Consider the following 19,040-nt stretch of genomic DNA (forward strand, 5'->3'; position numbering starts at 1 on the left):
GACTAACTTATCATTAATTGCTCTATAAACTGTCTAAAAGTTCTCTAAATATTAAATGATTGTCATATACCTTATATCGATTTTTAGCCAATGTTTTTATGTTATGTATAATTTGTTATACTTAAATTGCAGATGTTTTTGTTTTATTTTTGAAAATTGTAAAATTATTGTTCTTAAAATGTTTTTTAATAATTTGGAGCTTTTCTCCCTGTGCATATGCTGAAAATGGGTTTCTACCCAGTCGGACTTTCCCGGTAATCAAATATCAATAAATAGATAAATAATAAATAAATGTTTTCTCCCTTATCCTGTGACACAGACAATGAGGACACCCTGCCCCTCTGATTCACCACCAGAAGACCTGTCCTTTGGAGATGCTCTTTACTCATTAGAGAACATTTCCAATGACAAATTCAGGAGGCTTCTTCTCAGAAAAAGGTCATGGAACCTCTTAGAGTTTGCCTTTCCCTAGACCTGTAGTTCTTCCTTCTGTACAGGATGTTCTCCTGGATGTCTTCAGCGTCACCTGCCTGGAACCAGACTTTCAGAATCCATGCCCCAAAAAGCCCTTACCATTTTAATAGGATCTAGCAACTTGTAAAGTTTCTATATAAAATCCCCATTTTAGATCCAGACATAGCATCTCTGGAATCTGCTAAGGGATGTTGACTGGCACCAGGACATAGACCACTCCCAACTGACAAAGAATGTAGATTGCTTGACAGCTATGATAAAAATATTTATGCATATGTACTTCTGTTTTTCAGGGATTAAAATTGCCAAACCATTCTTTTTGAAATACCAAGAGCATGTCCTCAAGCACCAGATGGACAGTTGTGGAATGGAGACCTGCAAATTGAAATCAGTCTGGCTTCATTGATCCAGCAAGCTGAGATCTCATTCCAGCCTGAGACGTACACCATCAAATGTGGGTATGTTGCTATAGATGCAGCATCAAGAGCTGCTGCAGTGGGATCTGTCCTTAGGAGACACTTCTAGTTGAGGACCTAGTCCTTCTGCAGAGATGTGAAGGTACAACTTCTCAGTGCTTCCCTGTGTAAAAGATCTGCTGTTTGTGACATGTGGCTATAATGTGGTTACATGTGTGGAGGGCAAGGGAAAAACCATGGAATATGTCACATGTTCCAACCTTCCCTTCCGTAATATAATAGGAACTATCCCTCCAAGCAAAGGGCCTTCTTCAAGAGACAAGGTGAGGCAAGGTAAGCAAACCATGGGTAGAACGTACTGCCAAAAGTGAAAATGGCAGCAAGAAATGAGAGGGAGGCAGCCTTCCCATGACCTTCTACCAATATGGAGTAACTTTGACTTCATCAGCCCTCCCTGCTGTAACCTTGAAAACTCCACTTTGCCCCCTTAATCCAAGCAGCAGGATCTGCTTTCAAGCAATGACAGTCCATTACCATAGACCATTGGGTTGTCTTTAAGTGAAACAAACTCTTATTTCCTGTCTAAACACCAAAAGAAGGAAATCTTAGGATCACCTAGTAAAGCTTATCCTACAAGAAATGCTAGACCAAGGTACCATAGAATAGGTACCCCATGGAGAGGAAACAGAAGGATTTAACTACATACTATTTCAAATGCCAAGGAAAGTTGGAAACTAACAATCCATTCTGGACCTGTAAAGGCTGAAATAATTTTTGAAAGTCAGTATTGCTGTATCTGTTACACCCACAAGTGCACCTAGTCATACCAGACCTCAGAGATACCTAAGGATTGAGGAAAATACCTGAGGTTTGGGGCAGGAGGGCTGTAGTCTCACTTTACCTCCTTGCCCTTTGGTTTAACTACTTTGACCATGATTTTTACCATATTCTTGGCCTCATTCATAGCATACTGCAGAACTAAGGTCATCCATGTTTACTTCTACCTGGATGAATACCTCATCCAGAGCTAGTTCTTAGAGGAACTGTAGAGGACTGAAAATTATACCTTATGGTACATGAACAGGATAGGGTTCAGCCCCAACCTGCAAAAGTCAAACCTGTACCTAGTGCCTGTTTCTAAGGGGTCTCTGGCACAGATGCCATCAGGGTCTTTCTTTGATGATAAGAGTGGAAGCTTTAACAGACTTCATTCGTAACATTACAGACAGAACCAGATGGACTGCCAGACAGGTTTTCAGCATTTTAGGTCATATGGCTTTGGCCATACTAATGGTGCTATAAGTCCAACTACTCATGAGGAAGTTGCAGTGGTTCCTACAGAACATAGGTGGTCAAAGGTCTGAATGTCTGGAAAAAAGTAATGAGTGTTACCTTGCCTCAGAAGAGAATTGGTTGGTGGGTCAAACAAATGCAAGAAATAAGAGCTTGCCTTTGCAGCAAACTGCTGTAAATCAGACCTTGACTACAGATGAGTAAGATCAGTCATAGGAAGCAGCAGAGCTCAAGGTAGAAGACATCTGGAGCTCAGCACATAAACCTGAAAGAAATGCTAGCAGAGTTGTATGCTCTGAGGTTTCAAAACAGTATAGATGCTAGGGATTCTTAAAATAATCATTGACTACACTACAGTGACTTGGTACATAAAAATAAAGTGGGGGGTGCACACATTTATCATCTCTGAAGGCTAGTCGTACAGGCCTGGGAGGAGGCACTGCAATTCAAAATGCTCCTAACAGTGTCCTATATACCATTATAGGAGAACTCCATGTCAGACTTTTTAACCAGAACATCAGGAGATTCACATAAATGAATACTATACATGGGAAATCTGGATTTGGCCAACAGGTGGGGTGTACCAGAAACAAGCATGCGCAGTGGTTGCTTTGTCCCTAGGTTGATAAGGTCTGCTTCTGTATGCTTTAACTCCACATGTTCGTATTTCACTGTTGCAGTCATCAAATTAGGGTTATCCCTGCCAGGGTAGCCCTCGGCCGGCCCGAATACCAAAGGCTTAGCATTTCTGCATTGGTTGCTGTCGCTTCAGGACTGACATCAGGTGGTTAGTAGTATTAAGTAAGGCAGCCGTCGCCATTACATCAGTCTTTCTTGCCCCAGAGCGCAAAGCAGAAGCAGTTCACGCAAGTGCCAGTCGGCTGCAACCTGAGTTTCGTCTTCCAAATTGAATCTGAAGTCTTCTAAAGCTAAGGACCCCATTAGGGATCCTTTTTTCTTGCACTAATCAATGTCAGAAAAAGTTAACAATTGTCTCACCTGTGGAAAGCAAATACCACACCGAGACTTTCATTCTTACTGCGTCACTTGCTTAGGCCCAGACCACGAAGTCCCCCACTTTCACTTTTGGGCTTTGTTCAATGACAGAACTATACATCAACAGGCCCTTATTGTAGCTAGATATTTTCGCTTACAGTTCTTGAATTCCGATATGGCTTCGGTAAGCCATCCGACAGCAGATCTTCCAAAAAACATAAGGATAAAGACAGAGACAGACCGTACAGGTCCAAACCTATCGACTAAGCTTCCGTTAAGCTAGTTGTCAGTTCTCCAGTCCTCAGTGAGGCGCTTTTGCAGCCCCTGATGCCCGCTTCTGTGGATTCGCAGGCAGCTACCGAGACCCTTTCATAGTCCGGTATGCCACATAACTTCTTCGACTGAGGATACTGCAGTTGTCTCTCCCTTGGATGGGTCCGGAGCCACTGAGCAAACACTGGCTTCTGAGGAAGTACTTCACACTACAGATTCTCGATACAAACCGATTACTTCTTTCACGTCTACTGTTCTTTTGAAAATGACCAAGTTTCTAAGGCCCAGGGTACAAACCACACGCAAGAAACCAACGACCCATTCTCAGGCGCCGGCTTCCTTGCCTCAGTCTCAAATGCTTAAAATGGCGGAAGACCTTATCATGCTTATCAGCGGAAGCTAAGCTACCCTTTCCAAAAGAAAAAGAGATCTGTTCCCGGTAGTTTTGTCTGAACAGGAGTCAGATGAGTCTGATGCATCTGAATATGAAGACATGCAACCCCTTTCTGCTTATGAGGATTCTGATGCAGAGGATTCCATTCCCTCAGCCTCTCCACCTGGGGACATTTCCTTTGGGGAAACCCTTCATACCTTAAGGGAGCATTTCCATTGGGAATGTCAGGACTACCCTCAGTCTAAAAAGAGACTCAGGGAGTTCTTAGATCTACCACAGCACAGACCCCTGGCCATTCCCCCAGTCCTGGATATTGTGGATGATGTTTTCCTGGAATCCAGTTTGACTCCTGACAACCTACCTCCTGCACCCAGAAAATCTGACAGGTATTACAGAGTCCCTGACTCACATAAAATTCTTTTCAGAAATTCTACTGCTGACCCTGTGATAATTTCTCAAGGGCCTAAAGGTATTAAAGCAACCTCTGCTAAGAATCCCACCCCCTCAGATAGGGATTCCTGAGCACTAGACAGAGTAAAAAAGTATACACCTCTGCTACTCTTGCTCTCATAGCACTAAATTGCCAGTTCCATATGCTAAAATTTCAGCAACATACCATGGAACTCCGCAAATAAAAAGTGTCTTCCTATCCTGCTTGTGCAGAATCTAAAGAGTTAGTGCATTCTGCAAGTCAAGTAACCAAGCACACCTTACACTGTAGTTTTGATGCCCTAGAAGCTTCTTGCAGGGCAGTATTCACCAGTTATGTCCTTAGAAGGTGTGCATGGCTTAAGGAACAGCCCTTGCCAGACCTTGTTAAATCTAAATTATTGGATGCCCCCTTGCACAAAGACAATTTGTTTGGCACTAAAGCAGAGGATGTCTTAAAAAAAGATGGAAGAAAAAGCTAAATCTATGCAGACAGTTAAGGATTTCTTACAGGTCCAGCCACCCAGGTTCAGTAGGCATTGCCCCTCCAAGCACTGGTCCTTTCCTGGTCCCACCACGTCTATTCAGCCCAGAACCCATGGAAACAGACCCCCAGACAGCAGCCTCAGGGAATGCAGAGATCAAAACATTGGAATTCCTCCACTTCAAAAACAGGGAGTTCTAAGCCACCCCCTCATGGTAAGAACTCACAATGACTCTCCTCCACCACCACCCACTCCCTCTGCCCACCTTCACTTACCCCTAGGAGGAAAACTCTCCTTTCACGCAAACACCTGGGCCACCATTACCAGTGACCGCTGGGTCCTCAACATAGTGTCCCAGGGATGCAAATTTTCTTTCCACACACTTCCAACCCCAAAAGGGTTCCCAGAGCTACTTCCAAATCAGTGGGCAGAGGCACAAAAGCAAGTCCTTTCCCTGCTCTCTATAAGGGCAATAGAGCACGTTCCTGGAGAACAGAAAGGCCAAGGTTTCTACTCCAGACTTTTTCTGGTACGCAGAAAAGAGGGCACCTGGTGCCCCAGCCTTAATCTATCCATTCTAAACACCTTCCTGGTGATACCAAAATTCAAAATGCTCACCCTCCAGCAACTGCTACCCATGCTCTCCAAGGATGCATGGCTAGCAACCCTAGACCTAAAAGAGGCCTACCTCCACATTGCTATCAGGGAATCATGCAGGATATACCTACGTTTCGGGGCAGGATCTCTGCACTTTCAGTTCTCTGCACTTCCCTTTGGCTTATTTACTGCTCCCAGAGTTTTCACAAAATGTCTGGCTCCGGCCATTGCCTTTTGCAGAGAAAGGAATATCCAAATTTACCCATATTTAGACAACTGCCTAATTCAGGCAGACAGTCAGAAAAAGCTGCTCAAGCACCTGGCCTTTGTAAATTCCCTACTGACCACACTAAGGTACACCATCAACAAAAAGAAATCCAAACTAGTACCCACCCAAAGGATTTATATTCCCTGGAGCAAGCCTGGACACAGCATCCCAGATGGCATTCCTTACACCAGAAAAGCAAACTTACCTGACAGCCTACTTCTTGCAACTAGCCACCAGACGCCAGTTATCTGCAAGGAAAATCCTGCAAGCTCTGGGGTTCATGGCATCTGCATTCTACTCATTCCATATACCAGACTGCATATGAGGAGACTTCAGTGGTACCTAAAAAGCCTTTTAGTGTCAACACTCTCAAGACCTGGAAAATCTTATACCCATGATACCTTGCCTCAGGAAAGATTTTCTGTGGTGGGTAGCAGCATGCTCCCACAACAAGGGACTTCCTTTCTCACCACCAAGAACCTCACCATAGACGCATCAGACTATGCCTGGGGTACACACCTGGACGGCAGATGCATACAGGGCGAATGGAGCCCACAGCAGATCCATCTGTACATCAACCAAAAAGAGATGTTAGCTGTCCAGCACACATTGACAGATTTCAGGCCCCTTCTCTCCCCAGTGGCTCTCTTGATCAAAACAGACAACACCACTGTGATGTGGTATATCAATAAGCAGGGAGGGACTCATTCCTACGCTCTGTGCATTCTGGCCATGACCCTTTGGCACACAGCCTCTACCATGAAACTACACCTGTTAGCACAATTCCTGCCAGGTTGTCTAAACCCTATGACAGATCACTTAAGCAGAAATCTTCTGGACCCACATGAGTGGCAGCTAGACAAAAGAACCTTCACCCTAATAACTCAGAAATAGGGTACCCTGAAGGTCAACCTCTTTACCTCCCACACCAACCATCAGCTCAGCAAGTTCTGCACCAGGGAACATCACAACATGGCTTGGAAAGTGGATGGCCTGTCCTTCCCCCGGGTCAATCTATCGATCTATGCCTTTCCACTACTACTTCTCATTGCCAGAGTACTGGTCAAAATAAAGAAGGAAAAACCAAGGACAATTCTTATTGGTCCAGGCTGGCCTTGCCAGCACTACCCACTGCTGCACAGCCTGTCCCCACTGCCACCATGGCATCTCACTCAGACCCCAACCCTCCTGACCCAGAGGGAAGGCAAATTCATGGATCCCCAATTGCAGACCCTCAATTTGGCAGCCTGGCTTATTCCCTAACCACTGATCAATCTGCCAAACTCAGTAAACAGGTACTAGATGTTCTACGTGAGGCCAGATGCCCTAGCACTAGAAAGTCTTATGCTGACAAATGGAAAAGGTTCTGCACCTGGATTCAGGCTAAGGGAGCCGATACGGCACAGTCCTCACTACCTCTCATCCTGGATTACCTAACTGACCTGCTGCACAGTGGTCTCTCTTTTTCATCTATTAAAATTCTTGCCTCTGCTATTCTGCTATCTCTGCTCATTTCCCCACTGAGCAGACCCTTTTCTCACACCCTCTGATCAAACAATTCCTATGAGGGGCTAGCAACTTCAGGCCACTCAGAAAAGCACCTACCCCAGCTTGGGACCTTAACTTTGTGTTGGAAAAGCTCACCCTGCCCCCCCCCCCTTTGAACCACCATCTTCAGCAGAGATAAAATTTCTCTCCTGGAAGACAGCTTTTCTTCTGGCCATCACTTCAGCCAGAAGGGTCGCCGAGCTACAAGCACTCATGGCTGTGGAGCTCTTCATCATCTTCCATGCTGACAGGGTTTCCCTCAGGACTAACCCATCCTTCATGCCCAAAGTAGTGTCCAGTGTGGCTCTCAACCAATCCATTAATTTGCCCACCTTTTTCCCCTAACCCACAGAACAAGGGGGAAAGGATCCTGCGCTCTCTAGATGCACACAGACAGCTCAGATTCTATCTATACAGGACTAAATCATTCAGAAAGTCTGATCAATTTCTGGTTAGCTTTGCTGCAGGGGTAGAGGGCAAAGCCATCTCCAAACAAACAATTTCTAAATGGATAGCACACTGCATCCATTTATGTTACAAGCAACATGGAAAGCCTTCCCCTAAGGGGGTCAGGACTCACTCCACCAGAGCAGCCTCCACCTCTGCAGCTTTCCTCAGAGGAGTCCCCACCAGGGACATCCTGGAGGCTGCCACCTGGACATCTGTTCACACTTTCACCAAACATTACCACCTGCCTATCTTCTCCAAATCCAGGGCTGGCTTTGCCACTGCAGTTTTGCAGGGCATCCTAGCCAGCCCCTAATCTCCTTGACTGCATCCACCCTTTTCCTCAGCTTTGGTAATCAACCCAAATGTGATGACTGCAACCGTGAAACATGAAGAACATAGTACAGTTGTGTACACTTACCATAAATGTAGATGTCTGACTGTATTCACTGTTGCAGTCCTGGTTTCCCTTCCTCCATCCCCCTCTTCCCTATCTCTCTCTCCTTACAAGGGACATTTTGGTATTTACTTTCTACTGGTGGGGTTCTTCCACCATAACCTGGCTCCCACTTGGGGGCTCCTGACAGGGCAAGAAAAACTGATGTAATGGCGTCAACTGCCTTACTTTATACTACTGACTACCTGATGTCAGTCCTGAAGTGACAGCAACTGATGCAGAAATTCTAAGCCTCTGGTATTTGGGCTGGATGAGGGCTACCCTGGCAAGGATAACCCTAATGTGATGACTCCAACAGTGAATGCACTCAAACATATACATTTATGGTAAGTGTACACAACTGTACTTTCATTTGCTTCCCTCATAATTCAAAAGGTAAAGGAGGAGAAGCCGGAAATGATACTGATTGCTCCTTTCTGATCAAGGCATTTTTCCAGTTTCAAGGGATAAACCTTTTTCTGCTGTTAAAATATGCCAGACTTCTTACATGTATAGGTGTTTATTACTCATTTCAACCTACTGACCCGGAGTCTAGCAGCTTGGAGGATATGACCTTACTTTCCTTTGGTCAACTTTATTGCAATGACATGCTAGATACAATGAGGGAATCTAGGAGACCAAGTACTAACAAATCATATCTAAACAGATGAAAAAAAGATTTTCCCTCTGGTGCCAAAGGAAGAATCTAAACGTCAAACAGCATACATAGCAGTAAAGGTTAATTTCTTAGTCATTTCTTTATGCTTGCTGTTAGCAACCCCACTCTGACATCCAAACTGAGTCAAGCAATTATGGATGGGCCTCCTTCACTTTAGGACTTCCTCAGGTGGGACCCTGGCTTCAGCATGGGACCTAAACATCATGCTGGAAAAACTGATTTAATGCCCTTTTGGATCAGCTGCGTCTCCTTCAATGAAATTATTCTTTAAAAAACAGCTTTTTTGATAGCAATGACATTATCCAGAAGACTCTCAGAACTACAGGATTGTCTTGCGCACTAACCCTCCTTTCATGTCTAAGGTGAATACAGAAGTAGCACTTAATCTGGCCATCCAGTTACCAGTTTTTCTTTCCTGCAGCTCAGAACAAACAGAAGCAAATCCCCGAGGCTTCTACACTTTTACTAATACTTCTTCACTAGCAAAAATGCTTGAAAAAAATCATTAATAAATAAGATGCTAGGATATCTTTCTATATATGATTTACTGACTGCTAAATAACACATTTTCTGTCCCTGTTGCAAAACCTTAACTTAGCTGCATATGGTCAGTGATAAAATTTATAACAGCATGGACCAAGGCTTGATGATTAGTACAGTATTTATGGATCTCAAAATAACATTCAAAACAGTCCATGAGCAATTACTAAATAAACTTATAGATTGGCTTTTCTACAGAAATTGTATAGTGGTTTCACCACTACCGATCCATTCACTTTTATACTATATAGATAGTTTACAATTCCTCAGTAAATGGAAACATTTCCTTCAGAGTCACAGAAGAGTGTATTCTTGGACACCTTCTATTCCCATTATTTATTAAAAGTCTTCCTTGGGACCTCCCATTAGTAGGCTGCATGCATATTCAGTTGATGTAATGTTCACTAGGCATGGGAAATTAACTCATGAAATCTCTACAAAGTTGCTGTTTGATTTTGAAGCACTTTGGAGCTGGGTAGCTAGCAATAAACTTGTAAATACCAGTAGGACTACTGACATGCTGTTTGGCACAACCCAGAAGATTAAACATGCCCCTATCCCTGTTGTCACTTATCCCTCTTGTAACACTTTGCCTGCAGCCACCCCTCAGAGACACTTAGGAATTGTGTTAGATCCTTCTGTCTCTTTTACTCATCATGCAGGACAATTTAAAGTAGCCTGTTTGATATCCAGTGTCCTCACTGCTTTAGCAGATGCCTCATATTTATTAATTAAGTCATTCCTAGGATGCAATATAGACTGTGCCTTATTGTTGCAAACTCATCTGCTAATACCCCATTATTTCAGTCCACTGAGAAATAAACACTATCCTTCATACCTCTCAACTGTCCAGATTTTCACCTCATATTTTTGGTCTGTTCCACATAAAATTTGTGTTTTTCTGGCAAATCATTGAGGATTGACGTCACTAAATAATGATGTACATTTGAGTTGCAGACTTCATATCCTTTATAAAATGCATGCTAACACAAATCCTGTTGTACTACCAAGTATCTAAGCTTGTAAGAGCAGTATTTAAAATCTGTCCCCATTTTTGGGCCTTTGTCCCTTCATTACTTTGGGTTTTGTCCCGATTTCTTGTGCTAAGAAGTTGAGAGGTATGCTATGCTTCAGTACCTAACAGCAGAGAACACCACTTCAGTACAATGAAGAATGGTAGATGGCTTACAGTTTCTACAAGAAATCAGCTATGGCTTAACACTCTCATATGGCCTTTAATACTGGATAGTTTCCACCTTTGAATGATAGACTTTAATAGGAATTGTAATTATACCTTTGGAAATACAGACAGACCCCCTTTACAAATTAGCCACTACTGAAAAAGCCTTCTCTAAAAATGTTGGAACAAACTCCCAGAAGAAACAAGTCAAGTCAGTAAACTTCCTAGTTTCAAACTACAAATAAACAACTATCTGGTAAAGCAGCATGCTTCTAAGTGTTTCGGAGATGTGGACTAGAAAGCACTTAAAAGGTCAGAATGTGTTGTGCCTGCTGGCTTAACACTAATTCATCTCTTAACTCTCTCTGTTTCCTGCTTATGCACCATTTTGTACATCTTGCAATGAGCACCTTTCAGTGCTCATTGTTTTTTCAGCAGTTATGAATTTTACAGGCTCGGGTTGCTAGCCCAAGGTCCAACCCTCCTTGGAGAGTGCACCACATACACTCACACCTAGGGCCAATTTACAGTGTCCAATCCACCTACTGCATGTCTCTGGAATGTGGGAAGAAACTGGAGTAGACGGAGGAAACCTGCACAAATACAGGGAGGACTTGCAGACTCTGCACAAAAGGCACTCCAGCCAAGAATCAAACTGGAGTACTTCTTGGTGTGAGGTGACAATGGTAACAGCTACACCACTGCACCACCCATATTTACTGAAATGCTTCTTTGGAATTGAATTGTGAGCTGTTTTGCTGTCAGTAATGAACTTGTACAGTCATATCTGAAAATTCAAAATGATCTTTTCCTAAATGAAAGGTCAGTACTATGTTACTTAGAACTATGTTACTGCTAATGTAAATTTCTATGAATTCTACATTGTCCAAACCATTTCCAAATGGAGAGCAAACCGCATTAATTTTTGCCAAAAGACCCATATGAAGTCATTGCAGAGCAAAGTTAGGTCACCCACTACTAGGGTCACAGCACTCCAGCTGTATTTCTGAAAGGGTTAGTGCACAGGGCATTTTGGAGACAGTCATTTTGTCCCCTGTTCACAGTTTCCCAAACACTGTTGATTGGGTTTCAATTCCATTGCAAGAGCAAAATGATAGTTTTACATTTAATGTGCAATTGAGATTTCAAATTTTTTTGCTAACTGTTTTACTAACTTGCAATTTACTATTTAATTGTTGGATGATTAATTAATGACTGTGTGACATTATATAAATGACTGTGATTGTAAGTACTCTGATGAAGCCTTTGGGCGAAAGCGCTTAGTGTTCATTAAAACTTGTAGTACTACACAGCTCATGGTTCCATTTTTTGTTCAAGGTTTGCTTCAGCTGTCCTCAAGTGTATATTATTCTCTGAATGTACATTGTAGCGGTTGTCCTCAAATGTATATTATTCTCTGAATGTACATTGTAGCCAGCCACCCTATTTGCTAGTTTTAGTCTTCTCAAACTTCATAACTGCAGCTGTGATTTACACAAAGAGCATAGTACAGTCACATAGTCAACTTAGCATAATTGTAGATCTTCAAGTGCGGTCATTGTTGCAGTGCTGAGTCCCTGCCACCATCCCTGCAAAACTGACATTATGTATGGCCAGGATCTAGAGCCATTCTTTTCCCCACCCTCATTCATAGCCCATGCTATTTCTTGTTAGCCTCTTACATTGGTTATTCATACTAATCCTGGGTGGAGGAGATGGTCAGGTGTATACGTCTTTTAGACCAATTATAGGAACATGTTCAAAGTCAGGTGGAGTTAGCGTGGCTAAGAGGGTAAAGGGTGCTCAACTCTGAAAGTCAGGCTTGAAGTCTGACCTCAGCCTGTGGCAGATTTCCCAAAGGTTACTACTGCAACAGTGATCACACTAGAATAGTTAAAATTATAGTAAGTTAACTACACAACTGTACTTTTATCTCTTGATGTAGGTAACCTGTCTCCCACCAGAGTATCTTCCTCTTGACAGGATTATACTAACCAAACAGCTATGCAGAGTGCTACACACCAGTAGATCCAGATTCTGAATATTTCTGTCTGGAGGTTACAATTCTTGTTTCACATGGTGATTTATTTTCCTTACAAGTATTAAACATCTTGAAGGAAACTAAAGATAAAATAGCATAAGATCTTTACTTCAAAAACTGAGATAATTTGTATCTTGAACATCTTATAAAGGTGCTGTCCCGTACCAAAGATATTGAATTGTTTTAATTATTACTCTCACTGCAGCCTAATCTATTAATCTGTCAAAGTTTATGGCTCTGTAATTTCTGTTTGTGTTCAGTATTTCCCCAGATTACTCTGAAACCTGCTAAGACCTTTTAAAGTTTTTTTTTACATGTAAGACCACCAAGATGACATAGTTCTCTCTGGAATTTGAAAATCATTATGGAACTGTTAATCTTACTTCATTTGGAGTTGTCTTATTCAGTGGACATTAAATTCCTTCTTTCTGATTGTAGTAAACCGAGGCAGAAGGGTTTCAGAGCTACAGGCCTTTGATGTGGAAACTACCATATAAATAATTCCGTAGTAGCTTGGTGCCATCAGAAACTATTCCTTTCTTCATGTCCAGAGTCAACTCTGTTATTTTTCCCAACTATTCTATTCAGCATCCAATCGATTTGTTGTATGTCCATAGACTAACGAGCCAAGATAAATCTTTTTTTTTTTTTTTTTTTATCAGGAAGACCGATGAGTCTTTTTGTTCCTTCAGAAAAGGAAGAGAAAGTCTACTTTTTTCTAAGCAAAAATTTTCCCTATGGCTGGCCAATTAAATTGAATGTTGTTATGATAAATATAACAAACCTCTGTATGATACTGTTAGAGCACTCCTAAGAAATATTAAAAGTTGCAACATAGACTGTTGTCCACAGTTTTTACAGCAAGCATAAAATAGAAGCTCAGTCTAGATGGAGATTTGTCATGGTTGTGCTGCAAGCGACCCTTTAACTGTACAACTACCATAGGTGGCACATATTGCTTCGGATATTACTCAAATGTAATTATTTCCTTTTATAGAGACCCTAACCAAAGAAGGTAGTACAGTAGCTCTTCAAGGAGAGGTCATTGGGACTTTATATAGTTGTACTGCTCGTGTGTATTTTAATATGTTTTATGAAAATGTATTTTGGTTACTTTTAATGACATTTGCGAAAACTTACTTTGTTAACTTTGCTTTTAGTTTTGTTTATTCTTTTTGTTTGAGCACTGGCAATTTGTATTGGTGCACATTTTGTTTTAGGCTCAAAGAGAGAGTGTGCCAATGCTGGATTTAATAACTCTCCTGACACTTAACTAAGTACCTTTGTAGATAAGAGACCGGTATTAGCACTTTCAGGGAATGTAAACCATTTTGACCAACACAAATCAGAAGGTGGATAAACCCAAATGTAATTATTTATTGCTACAGTGACCTGATGTTCTTCGTCTTCCATTGCTGCAGTCCTGACTAGGTCCGATGCAGAAGCAGTTTTGCGAGTGCAGGTTGGCGTTCTGAAATACTTCGGTTTCAGACCGAAACAGAGTTGGCTAAGTACCCGTTGGGAACATTTTGGTTTTTCTTGCCTCAGTATTTACGGATGTCAGAAAAAGTGAATAACTGTATTTCTTGTGGGAAACAGATACCTCATAGGGATTATCATACCTTGTGTATACCTTGTTTCTATTAAGAGGAGGTTAGACTGTGCCAGGTTAGTGTTTGGGAAGCAGCGCAAGGATAAAACAGTGAAGCCTAGGGTTGAGGAACCGGCAGTCCCGGACGTCGGTTCTTTAGAAACTCAGTGGAGCCGGAGGTTTTGCCAGGAGTTTCCATGGAGTCCCAGGCAGAAACTATACTCTTACAGGATGTGCCTTCTCAGGAGGTAGGCCAGGCTGAGGGGCTTCTCAGGTGACTGTTCTTCCCTCTCTTCCCAAGGTAGTTAGGGCCTCTCCTTCTGTTGCCAAAACTTCTATGAGAGGTAGGCCTACTTCAGCTTCAGTGGGGCTTCTCCTACCATTTCAGGTTCTGTACCTAAGAAACATATGCTTAAGATGGCAGAAGATTTGATTACTATGATTAGGGGTTCTATGCCCGCCTGATAAGAGGCCTAGGGTGGAACCGGAGTTTGATTGTTTTGAACAGTGTTCTGAGAATCTTCTGTGGAAGATTTGCAGGAGTATCCTACCTATTCTGATTCTGATGTGGATGATTCCACTCCTACAGCGTCTCCACCTGAGGATTTCTCATTTTCAGAGACTTTGCATTCCATGAGGGAGCACTTTAAATGGGAAGGCCAGGATTACTCTGACTCTAGGAAAAGGCTTGAGTTCTTGTTTTACCCCAGCATAGGCCTTTAGCTATTCCTCCTGTGTTGAATGTGGTGGAAGATGTTTTTGCAGAGGCTTCCTGAAACCTGACTCTTTGCCTCCTGCTCCTGTTAAGCCTGATAGGTATTATAGGGTGCCCAAGCTCATAAATATTTGTTTAGGAGTCCTAAAACTATTTCTCAGGGGCATAAGGGTGTAAAAGCTTCTGTGGTTAAAAATCCTGTCCCCACTGATAAAGGCTTTGGATAGGTGGGGAAAGAAAGTGTATACTTCTTCCACTTTAGCCATGAGAGCTTTGAATTGTCAGTTTCACATGTTAAAATATCAGAATTACCTTCTTTCACAATTGAAATCTAAGGTGGATGCTTTGGTATTGAGTGTAAAGAGTTGCTGGATTTGGTTCATGTGTCTGAACAAGTGGGTAAGCATTCTTTGCAATGTGGTTTTGATGCTGTACAGGCCTCCTCGGTGGCTGCTACCAGCTCTGTTCTTCATGGGCATGCCTGGTTGAAGGATCAGAATTTAGCTGAGCATGTTAAGACAAGGATTTTGGATGCTCCTTTACAGTCTGATGTGTTGTTTGGTTGAAAATGGAGGACAAAGCTAAGTCTATGCAAACTGTTAAAGATTTTTGCAGGTGCAGCCAAATTTAGTAGAAATTGGCCTGCTAAGGGTGGACATATCCTGCTTATGATTCTCAGTCTAGTGGTAGGGCAGGGCTCAAAGTTCTTTAGGCCTAGAACAGGAGTTCACCTGCTCAGACTTCTGGTGAGGGCAGGGGTCAGTCCTTAAACAGACCCAATGACCTGTTTTACAGCTGCCAGCAGATTCACGTCTGGCAGCTCCTTTGGAAGACTGTCTCTTTTCAAAGAAAATTGGGATTTAATTACTCAAGACAAATGGGTGTTGGATATCATTCACCATGGTTACAGATTTTATTTCCATACAATGCCCCTTTCAAAGGCATGCCTCCTCTACAAAGAAAAGAGGCTCACAAGCAAGTTTTACAGTTACTTCACATAGGGGCCATTCAGCCAGTCCCTGTGTCAGAGAGGGGCCTAGGATTTTATTCTCGCCTGTTCCTTGTACCAAAGAAGGGGAACACGTGGAGACCAATTTTGGATTTATCTCTCCTCAACACGTTTTGGACATTCCCAAGTTCAAGATGTTGCCGTTACAACAGCTTTTACCTCTGCTGGGCAAAGATCACTGGATGGTAACTTTAGATCTCAAGGAAGCTTACCTTCATGTGCCTATAAGGCTAAGTTGCAGAAAGTATCTGCGGTTTCGAGCTGGAAATTCTCATTATCAGTTCTCTGCATTGCCCTTTGGCTTATCTACTGAGTATTCACAAAGGTTCTGGCTCAGTGATAGCTTACTTCAGGCTTCAAGGAATTCAAATCTATCCTTACTTGGACGACTGCCTGATTCTGGCTCAAGAAAAGGAAGACCTACTACAGCATCTGGAATATGTTATAGCAGTGCTAAGATGCCTAGGGTATTCTGTGAACGAAATAAAGTCCAGTCTAGTACCCTCTCAAGACATGTGCTTTCTGGGTGTAAGACTGAATACAGCAGCCCAGATGGCCTTTTAACCCCGGACAAACAAAAGAGTCTGTCACTTTACTTCCATCAACTATCTCATCAGTCCGTGCTGACTGCAAGGACAGTCCTTCAAGCATTAGGGTTCATGGCATCTTGTATTCTGGTGCTTCCCAATGCCAAACTGCATATGAGGAAGCTACAATGGTATCTCAAAATGTATGGACACAGCACTGCCAGGATTTGGACACTGTCATTCAAATAATACCTTGCATTCAAAAGGAATTTTTGTGGTGGGCTCAGGAATGTCACCTAAACAAGGGACTCTCTGTGACCCGGCCAGAGGCAAGTCAGATTCTAACGACAGATGCCTCGGACATTGCTTGGGAGCTCATTTAAATGGAAAGTGGATACAAGACAAGTGGCCTGCCAGACTACAGCATCTACATATCAACATGAAGGAGATGTTAGCAGTCCAGTTTGCATTAATGGCTTTCAAGGAGTTACTTCTTCCAGGGCAGGTGTTGATTCTAACAGACAACACAACTGTCATGTGGTACATCAACAAGCAAGGGGAACACATTCTTATCCTCTATGCAGGCAAGCAATGATTTTATGGGAGACTGCGCTAAGCTTGCAACTAACTCTTCAGGCAAGGTTTCTGCCAGGAGCACAGAACTCCTTAGCAGATGTGTTAAGCAGACAAATCATGGATCCCCACGTGGAAACTGGATCTTCATGTATTTCAGAAACTGACAGTGTCATGGGGAACTCCAGACATAGATCTGTTCGCTTCTCCACTAAACCACCAGCTGCCAAAGTATTGCACAAAGGGGTTTCATCACACAGCTTGGAAAGTGGATGCTCTGTCTTTCAGTTGGAAAAACCTTCATGTGTATGCCTTTCCACCTCTACCGCTTCTTCCAAAGGTACTATTAAAGGTCAGACAAGACAGGCCAAGGATGATTTTGATAGCTCCAGATTGGCCTCAACACTGGTACCCACTACTACGGAGTCTGGTAAAGAAGCCTCCATGGCCTTTACCTCTGATTCCTCATCTGTTATCTCAGAAGGACGGTCATCTGCTCAATGTCAAGCTTCACTCTCTTCATCTAACAGCCTGGCATATTCTGTGTTGAAACACAGCAGGTCTCAACTTCCTCAACAAGTTTTAAATGTGATTATGGAAGCTAGAAGGCCTAGTACAAGGAGAGTGTCAGAAAAATGGAAGAGATTTTTATTTTGGAGTACAGCAAAGAATTTGGAGATTTCAGAGCCTAATTTGAGTGTGGCTCTTCAATATCTTACTGAATTATTGGACAAAGGATTGTCCTTCTCTTCCATAAAGATTCATGCTGCAGCAATTTCAGCTCACTATGATTGTGACCCACCTTTGTTTTCGCATCCTTTGTTCAAGCAGTTTCTTAGAGGGGCAAAGAATATAAGACCCCCACGTAGAGCTCCTACTCCTGCTTGGGATCTCAATTTTGTGTTGGAAAAACTTACTCTACAACCTTTTGAGCCTGCAGCTACTGCTGAATTGAAATATTTGTCATGGAAGACTGCTTTTCTGTTGGCTATTACTTCTGCAAGAAGGGTGTCTGAGTTGCAGGCCCTTATGGCAGTAGAGCCTTTTTTGATTTTCCATAAGGACAGGGTATCATTACTAATCCTTCCTTTATGCCTAAGGTGGTTTCTAGTGTGGCTTTAAACCAAACTATTCATTTGCCTACTTTTTGCAGATCCTCAAAATAAAGGGAAAGATATTGCACACTTTAGATGTACACAGGCAATTGCGTTATTATTTGAGCAGGACTAAGGATTTTAGGCAGTCTCAGCAGTTACTTGTTTCTTTTGCTTTGAGTTCACAGGGCAAGCCTGTGTCAAAACAAACTATTTCTAGGTGGATTGGCTTTTGCATTGCATTTTGTTATTCCCATCATGGCAAGGAGATACCAGCTGGGATTAGGCCTCATTCCACTAGGGCTACTGCCACTTCAACAGCATTTCTAAGGTGGCAACTAAGGATATTCTGGAAGCAGCTACTTGGAGTTCAGTGCATACTTTCTCTAGGCATTATCACCTTCCTATATACTCTAAGACTAGGGCTGGTTTTGCCACAGCTGTTTTACAAGGCATGTTGTCAGCTCCTACTTCTTTATAATTTGCCCGCCTCCCTTACCTCTGCTTTGGGATTCTAGTCAGGACTGCAGCAATGGAAGGCGAAGAACATAGTACAGTTTTGTACCTACCATAAATGTAGATGTTTTCCATTGCTGCAGTCCAATTTACCCTCCTTCCCTCTGTGTTTAGGGGTGGTTGTGTAGGTGAGTTTACATGCTTATATTTTTATATACATATATTGTTGTATATATTATACATGTTTTTGGTGCAGGTTGTTTTGGGACTTGTCTTTTGGGTCTTCTGACATCTGGGGCAAGAAAAGACTGAGGATATGACGTCGGTCATGCGCAGTAGTACCCTGACGTGCCTGCGTCGTCTCGCGCGCCTGACGGCCGACGCCAGCAGCCTCTGGTATTTATACCCAATAGTCAGGACTGCAGCAATGGAATCCTCGAACATCTACATTTATGGTAGGTACAAAACTGTACTTTCTGTAAGATCTGCTTTTATGTTAAGTATCTTATACATGCCACTGCTATGGAATTATTTCTATAGGTTAGACTTGATGCAAAAGCATCTTCAAATAACTATATG

At 42.6% G+C, this 19,040-nt stretch overlaps 1 protein-coding gene across 1 annotated transcript in view; it reads left to right on the forward strand.

Moving 5' to 3' along the window:
- The window catches only part of CAPN7 (calpain 7), a 1,011,285-nt gene that overhangs the window by 729,811 nt on the left and 262,434 nt on the right, over window positions 1-19,040 (forward strand). The window lies entirely within an intron of this gene.

Source organism: Protopterus annectens, chromosome 2.part2 (assembly GCF_019279795.1).
Source record: "Protopterus annectens isolate FY-2018-M chromosome 2.part2, PAN1.0, whole genome shotgun sequence".
Classification (NCBI taxonomy): domain Eukaryota; kingdom Metazoa; phylum Chordata; order Ceratodontiformes; family Protopteridae; genus Protopterus; species Protopterus annectens.